Raw genomic sequence first — 9122 nt, 5'->3', positions numbered from 1 at the left:
AAGTTAAAGTCTAGAAAAATGCTAATTCTGTGAATTAGAAAGATGTTTTACAGCTGATTGTACATTTTTAGGAAAGCAAGGAAGGGTAGAAAAGAAGGAAGAAAAGACAGAGAAAAGAAAAGACAGAAAAACTAAGATCTTTCAAAGACTGATTACAAAACCAAGATATGTTAAAGGAGGAAAGCCTAGATAACGCAATAGGAAAAGAAAAACAAATAAACGGTATGCATATTTTTTAAAAACAACTACAGCTGCCTCTACCTGTAGCTAACATGACTAAGCATGTAGACGACCCTAAATAACACAACACAAAACAAACCCATTGGGATGATGACTGTGTGAATTTAGATTCTCACCATACACTGAGTCAATGGAAAAGTCAATTGCATTCTACACACAATTTAAGAATGAGGTTTAAACAAATGCCACTTATAACAGCATTCAGAAACACAAAATATCCCCTGGGGCACGATCACATCCTAAGGCTGTGCAGGGCTGGCCCCATCCATCCCTCACCTGGGAAGCACAGTAGAGCTGTCCTTGGTTTAGGGGGTTGTGGGTGAGCAGCCCGAAGGTATGAGCATGGGAGAGCTGGTCCCGCCTCTTGTCAGCTATGCAGTGGCATAAGCTTGGGAGAGATGCACCTCTGCCCTCCACACCCCAATCTTCACCCCTCGCTGCCTGCAGTAGGCTGGACAGCACCCCGCACCTCATCTGGGCAGTGCTGAAGAGCTGGCCTTGATGGTTTGAGCACAGGAGAGCTGTCAAGCTGACCACCTCAGCTACCACTCAGGTCCAGATCCAGGATCCATTCCAACATCTGCCCCATCCATGAACTGCTGGAGTACATGAAGGGGCTGATCCTCTAGATGCAAAGCAGCAAAATCTCCAAGACACAGGGCAACAACAGGATGTCTGAGAAGAGCCCCATGAGGATCCAGTATTGATGGTGGAGCAGAAGCCAGAGGCCTCGAACCAGACCAATAATGTTCGTGTCAATGAACATTTGCAAGAAAAACCGTTTGGACGAAAAGGTTTACTGTGTGACATACCACAGCTTTCACAGTGATGTTTGTTTGTTTGTTTGTTTGTTTGTGTGTGTGTGTGTGTGTGTGTTTGTTTTCTTTGGGAAGGAGGTTGCCAGGACAGAGGGAAGATATGAAGGGATGGGGAGATGAATGGGACTGGAGTGCATGATGTGAAATTCATAAAGAATCAATAAAAATTTTTTAAAGAAAAAGAAGCACAAAATACGTGTGAATATAATGAAAATGGTGTAAATCTTCTACACTGAAATTATGAAACAATACCTGGGATTGAAGAGATGGCTCAGAGGTTAAGAGCACTAGCTGCTCTTCCAGAGGTCCTGAGTTCAATTCCCAGCAACTATATGGTGGTTCATAAACATCTATTATGAGATCTGGTGCCCCCTTCTGGGGTGCAGGTGTACATGCAGACAGAACGTTGTATCCAGAATAAATAAATAAATCTTTAGAAACAATGCCTGGATGAAACACGCTTTTTAAATGACCAACCGAAAAGGAATAAATTAAACTTTAAAATGAATGTGACAGAAAGCTAAATATTCTTATGAAACCAACTGTCCTAAAAAATGATCTAAAAATCAAAAGGAAAGTAAGCCATAAATATCCTTAAAGTTTATTTGATGCACAGCTTTAATCCCAGTACTAGGGAGGCAGAGATCTGTGAGTCTGAGGCCAGCCTGTGAGTTCCAGGCTAGCCAGGGATACATAATAAGGCCCTGTCTTAAGCAAAGGACCACGAAGAGCCAAAAGAATTTTGAAAATCCATTAGGAAAGGAGAAGACATACTAGCAAACTTCGTGACTTTCTATAAGCTACAAAAATCAAAACAATGTGATTTTGATGAAAAGGGAGAGTATTATGTCAGTGGAACAGAATGGTGGGTGCAGACTAGGGCCACGTGTGTAGTGTCACTTGGTTTTTGACAAGGAAGTCCAATCAGCTAGTAGAGAAAGGAAACTGTCTTTGACAATGGTTACCTATACGAGGAACAGAGGCTCTAGACCCCATATCACCCTATACACAAACACTAATTTAAGAAGGAGCACAGACCTTAAAAAAAAATGAAACCAGTGAAATTAGTAAAATAAAATGTAGACTGTTTATGACCACTAGCTAAGTAAACATTTCTCAGGACATATAAAACAAATTATAAAAGACAATGAATTATAAGAATAGAATCTTCTCTTTATCAAAAAGTGCCATCAAGGGCTGGGATCCTCATTCAAGCCACCACAGAGGCACTTGTCAAACAAGCCTGATGTTCTGAGATAAGTTCCTGGAACCACAGCGGAAGGAAAGAATTAACTCCTGAAAGTTATCTTCTAATCTCCAGGCCCATGCTCCAGGCATGCACACACTCGTACACATACACACTTCACACTAATAATCAAATAATCAAATAAAAAAATTAAACATCATCAATGCAATAATAAACAATATCCTAAACAATAAAAAGTCCTAAACAATGCAATAGTAAAGAAAAACAAAACAGTCGGGTTGGGAATATGGCAAGTGGGAGAGGGCCTGCTTAGGATGTGCACTGTCCTGGGTCATTCTCTAACACCGGATAACAACAAACATGATTTCTAAAGAAAAAGATAAATGTCCTGAACAGAAACTTTACAAAGAAGATCTATCTATAACTGGCTAAGACCATACCCCAAAAGTCATTCAGCATTAGTGACTTTTGAAATCACAATGTGTCATTGAAATCACAATGAGCCATCACCCCGTATCATCTAAAACGGCTGAAATGATGAGCACTGACAGAAACATGTGTTGGCAAAGGATACAGGAAACTGGGATTCGTGCACTTTGCAGTTTTTGGTGTCATACGGTACAAACACTTTTCAAAACTGTTTCACAATTTCTTGAAAAGCTAAGCATACATATCTTCCCAGCAACTTCATTTCTAGGTACAGGTCCAGTTTCTCCAGAAAAATTAAAATACGTTCACAAAAAGCCTGGTTAAAAAAAAAAATTGTCAATAGAATTTTACTCACAACAGTTAAAAGGCAGAAAACAATTGAGCTGTCTCCCTGCAGAACGAGTAAGCCATGGGCTGGTCATCCAGCGGAATATCACTGAGCAACCCAGAGGAACGGGCCACAGAGAATTAACCTCAAGACGCCGTGACGGAAGGAAGAAGCCGGATGCAGACCGTGGACAGTCTGTGAGTCTGCTTATTCTAGAATGTGCAAATGCCTATGTCAAAACGTTCTGTCTTAATATGCATTCGTGGCACTGATGGAAAACACACCATGTGGGCCGGCTGCTGTGCTCAGATTAGACCTCACGGGTAAACCCCCGCCGGCAGGGAAACCAGGCAACTGTGCACAAATCCTCAGGCTACGCGCTTGCTCGCTCTCGGAGCAGCGGGCCCTTCATTTCATCCTCACAGGGACTGTAAATGTCTGTTCTACACACGAAGGGTTTCTCTGACAGAGAGTATTGAAACCCAGGCCCATGGCGTGTAGACTTGCTGGAGGAATGGAAACTGTTGACCTTTGAAAGCAAGAAAACCCCAGATTAATTACAAATTCCTGAAGTTCCCAGGGCAAGGCCCTCCAGGTGCCGCTGTGTGTGGCTTAGTGGTGTCTGGATCCAAGAGAGGGGTAAATGCCCTTCTGAATATAGCCACTCCTTCCTCAGAGACCTCCAAAAGGAAGACTGGGAAGAGGGTGAAGCCAAGAAGGGTCACATGACTTGTCAGTTACACAGACCAGGCAATGGGAGAGCTTAATGCTCTCTCCTGTTCACTCATCCTGTTCCCCTTTAAATGACAACCGGGAGGCACTTTGGCTCAGTGAGTAAGAATGGAGACTCTAGAGCTCATGCTTCCACTATCATCTAAAGAACCTTGGGCTAGAGGACCATCCTGGGCCTCAGTTTCCCTTTGGTAAAACGAGAGTGACAATAAAATGGCAGCTAGCTATCTCTCAAGATGACAATGAGGACTAACAGGTAATTCAGGCAAGAGAGCAGGGTCCCAGGGACAGAGTCAGTGCCCAGGAAATGGTGCTTTGTCCCTGATTGGCCTGGAGATCCACTTGGTGGCATAGTACCCAGCACCAGTGGCCTTGACACCACCGTAAGCTCACATCCTACAAGACCAAAAACATCTGGATCCTGTGTGATGTTTGCCACCCCACGGAGGGCTGGGGGGCCTAATTAAAATTGCTACTCTGTTTGCATTATCAGCTGTCAGGATTTTTTTTTTCTTTGTCGTCCCACAGAGCAAAGATTTTTCTTATCAAAAATGTATCTGCCGAAATGCTAATGATTGCCAGTGATTAGAAAATGCTGCTCAGATCTTGAAAGTTCCCAGTGGGCCTCTCAGACATGGCTTATAACTCGTCAGCTGAAGAGACATTCTCAACAAATCAAAGTTTGCTTTATATGACCGAGAGAGAGAGAGAGAGAGAGAGAGAGAGAGAGAGAGAGAGATTTCATTTCCTTAACACTTCACTGTGAGGGTCCAGAAGGGACTTACAGCTAAGTGACAGAAACCACATTATTAGTTGTAGAGCCATTTCCAATAGAATTCTCTGACGGCAAGTTATTCTCAGATAGACCCCAAACCCCACCAAAGCCTGTGCAGTTTAATCTTGATTTCACTGAGCATTCCATTTGGCCAAGTGGAGGGGTATGCCTTCTGGTTTTCTTCACCTACTTCAGCTCTTCCTTTCCATTTTCTTCTCTTTCTGCCTTCCTCTTCGAGAGGAAAGAGCTGTAGGATTGTGTCCCTCCTTGTCCCCTATGATCTCCTGTGATCCCCATGGTCAGATCTAAGTACCCGTGGACCCCTGGGTTGGGTCTATAGAAGATTAGTAGGGACTGGTGGCAAAGGCCTTTGCTACCAAGGCTGGCCACCTGAGTTCAGTCCCTGGAACCCACACAGTGGAAGGAGGGAGCTGACTCTCACAAGTTGTCCCCCACCACACAGAGACAGACAGACACATATATATATACCTACATACATACGCATAAATGTAATGGTGCCCCAATAGGACCCGGTGGGCCAATGATATGGTAGGTCAGCTCATCCTTGTAGAAGCAGCTTTTAGAAGAAAACATTTAACTGGGGCTTGTTTATAGTTTCAGAAGGTCAGTCCATTATCATGGTGCCACACAGGCAGGCATGGGTGCTGGAGAAGTAGCTGAGGGCTTACACTCTCATCTGCAGGCAGAGAGAAAAAGAGAGAGAGACTTGGTATATGCTTTTGAAACCTCAAAACATCAGTGATACACTTTTCCAACAAGGCCATGCTGCCTCCTAAGCCTTCTAAACCTTCTCAGATAGTGCCACTCCCTGGTTACTGAGCATTTAAATATGTGAGCCTGTGGGGCCATCAAACCAGCTGTGTAAGAGGCAGCTTGCAGTGAGCTTGCAGGAATGAGGAGGATGCCTGAGAAAAGCTGCCTGAGCTATGTGGCTTCAGGCCTCAGTTACTTCAGCTGTGGGCTACCGTTCTACCACAGTTGGACTGTGATGACAACCCTGGGGAAAGGGCTTAGCACAGACTCCGCCAGGGTGGGAGCCTCTGGTAATATTATCCTAGCCAACAGCAGTAGCCAGTATCTGTAGCCCCAGTACAAGGAAAGAAGAGACAGGAAGATTGCCAGAGCACCCTAGCCAGCTGGTCTAGGCCAGTTAGTGAGCGCCAGGATTCAGGAGAGACCCTGCCTCAAAAAGCCAGGGTCTATATTGTAGTGCCTATGGAGGCCAGCTCACAGCAATGAAGCATCCAGGGTTGATCCATGGCACAACGGAGCCCCTACTAACTATTATTTGTTCTATATCCAAAGACACCCAAAAAAGCCTCAGAGCTTTTATGTAGTTCTTTTAAAATGAGTTTTAAAAGAGGGCATCACTGTGCAACTCAGACTGCCCTTGAATTTGTTATTTTCCCACTTTGGATTTGAACTCATGATCCCCCTGCTCCAGCGTCCCAGGAACTCGGGGAACATAGGTGTATGACATCATGCCCGGACCTTAATGCAACTTAACAGCAACACAGGTCCTGGTAGACCATCCCATCAAGACGATGGGGACATTTCCATTTTTGCAAAAAGTTTCCTCTCTCTCAATAGCCAACAGGCACACCACGAATCCTTCCCAAAAGCTTAAGCACACAGTCACTGAACTCAGGGCCTGCGACTCGGGTGTGGGATAGAACCACGAACAGAACACGAGGTGAGGTAAGAAATGCTGCGAGAGAGATACCAGGTATTCAACAGGCAGGACAATTGATTCCTGCTGGGCCTGGGGAGACCTGCCTAGATTCACCTTCCCTTGGGGGCATTCATCATTTCTTTCAGGAGGTTCCAAATCTAAAAGGTTATTATCCTCTCCTGCACCGTATTGCTCTTGGGATTGTGAATCAAAACTTCCAGTTTATAGAAATCCTTAGTTCTTGAGCAGAAGCAAAAGAAAGAGACCCTAGGTGAGATGAACCTCTCCGCTGGCCCTTTAGGAGGGGTGGTGAGGTCTGAGATGTGCCCCTCTGTGTTGCAGAACGAGGTATTCCTTCAGACTTGCTGCAGCAGGTCCACACCAGGCGGTGAGGGAGGGTGAGGCGCTGCAGCCAGTGGCCAGCGAGGGAAGTGTGCTGGAGAGGCTGTAGTGCCAGGGCCTCAGCCCCATGGCCTCAGCCTCATGGCCTCAGGCGGGTAATCTTGAGGGGAGGAGGCTTGTGAACCAACGCTGAACCTCCTGCCAGAGGCTCCTGGGTCTCCAAAGCACTGGGGGGGGGGGGGGATCGTGGTGTTTGTTTGATTTTTGCTGTTGCTTATTACTACCAGTTTGGGGTTCCTGCATGAAGCGTCTGAGCCACCTATCAAAAACTGCCTCCAAAGGAGCAAAGAAAAGTCTACGGTCTTCTGAAGTCCCCTTCCTGTTCCCCCATTTTGTCACATCTTTTTGTTTTGCGTTGGCGGGGGTGGGGCGGCAGCAGGGGGCGGCTCTTGCATAGTCCAGGCTGGCCTGGTACTCGCTGTGTAGTAGAGGACCACCTTGAACCTCTGATCCTTTTGCCCCCGGAGTGCCGGGATGACAGGCATGCATCATCACACCTGAGTTATGCAGAACTGGGACTAGAACCCAGGGCGTTGTTCGAGGTAGCGAACACCCACCACTGGAGAGCTACATCCACAGCCCCGGGTTCCTCGCCTCCTGCTCTAGGAGCTTTCGGGAGGATGCTGGCTTTGACCTGCCGTTGCCATGTCTGCTCCCTCCCCTGGGCATACCTGATGTGTTTCCCTGCTGAGTCTTCTTCTTGGTAGTTCCAGCTCGCCACAGAGGTTCCTGGCTCTTGCCTGGGTCTTTAGGCCCAACCTGTGATAACTACATTCCCTCCTCCTGAGAGCCAATATTCTAGGTAACACCGGGGGAAACTGCCACATTTAACACCCTGTGAGAGTTAGGAAAATTCACGAAGCTAGTGGGAAAACAAGGAAGTGGCAGGCTTGGCTAATGAAAATCGCACTGCTTAGAATCGATGCAGCGAGCTAAGGTTAGTCGGTCATCCAGGTAAAGCGTTTATTTGCATCATTATCATGTGTCGGATCAACTTGGGGATGAGTTTAATGCTATGATGCCACTGAGCTCTCATTCAGGCCTCTGAGTTGCAGTGTGGCATTGCTACCCACTCCCAACTATCAGCAGGGGAAGGATATAGTAGTGTAAAAACGTTTTTCTAGGGCCACCAAGATGCTTCTGCAGGTAAAGGTGCCTGTCCCGAAGCCTGATGACCTGAGTTTGATCCCCAGAACTATCAGGAAGGAAAAAGAGAACCACTGGCCTCTACACATCCACAAATGATGCACATAGAAGAAAGAAAGAAATATAAACGATAAAAATGTGTCATGGTCAGATGTCAGGACCTGTGTTGTGCTGGAAAATTCTCATGTTAAAGAATAGCAGAGCTGGCATAAGAAGACAAACAGAGCCAACAAATCTGGGCCCATGAGGGCCTGCATGGACTGATGCACCAACCAAGGACCAGGCATGGAGAGGACCTAGACCCCCTGCTCAGATGTAGCCCATAGGCAGCTCAGTCTCCACGTGGGTCGCCTAGTAAGGGGAGCAGAGGCTATCTCTGACATGGACTCAGTTGCCAGCTCTTTGATCACTTTCCCCTGGTGGAGGGGCCTTGCCAGGCCACAGAGGAAGAGGATGCAGGCAGTCCTGATGAGACTTGACAGGATGGAGTCAGATGGTAAGGGAGGAGGGCTCCCCATTTCTGAGAATGGGGGGAGATACGGGGAAAGAGGGAGGGAAAGTGGGACAGGGAGGAGATGAGGGAGGGAGCTACAGTTGGCATGTAAAGTGAATAAATTATTAAAAAGTAAATTTAAATTAAAAAAAAAGAATAGCACAGCCAGAAATGGTAGGACACACCTTTAATCCCAATACTCATATGAGGTGGTAGCAGACAAATCTCTGTAAGTTCAAAGCCAACTTGGTATACATAGCAAGTTCCAGACCAGTCAGGGCTGTGCAATGAGACATTCTGAAAAAGGAGAGAAAGAAAAGAAAGAAGGAGGGAAGAAGAGAAGGAAGGAAGGAAGGAAAGGAGAGAGGGAGGGAGGGAGGGAGGAAGGAAGGAAAAAAAGAAGGGAGGGGGAAGGAAGAAAAAAGGAAAGAAGGAAGGAAGGAAAGAAGGAAGGAAGGAAGGAAGGAAGGAAGGAAGGAAGGAAGGAAGGAAGGAAGGACAATAGCAGAGACCACCAGAGTCAAGGGCAAGATAGGAAGGAACGTCACTCTACTTTCATAACTGCGGCCACTCAGCCTCTTCTTGATCTCTGGGTGTACTGAGCTTACTGTCTACAAGGGCCCCTGACCCTAGGGCAATGCTGGCTAAGAGGTTCTCTCTCACGAGGGAACCTGCCTTTGAGGGTCATACTTTGCATCAACTAAATCTAATCTAAAATTAAATCTGATCTAAAACGTTGGGAAAAAAATGCCCTGTGGCTGCTCTTGTGACAGACCCTTCAGTGTTTTAAGACGCTGGGATGCACTACAGTCCAAACCTAGGGACCTGAGGCCTAGGGTTGAAATTCTGCTTCTACCTC

This window comes from Psammomys obesus, unplaced genomic scaffold, assembly GCF_907164565.1.
Source record: "Psammomys obesus unplaced genomic scaffold, mPsaObe1.curated_primary_1811, whole genome shotgun sequence".
Lineage (NCBI taxonomy): Eukaryota > Metazoa > Chordata > Mammalia > Rodentia > Muridae > Psammomys > Psammomys obesus.
This window is presented reverse-complemented; position numbering follows the sequence as displayed.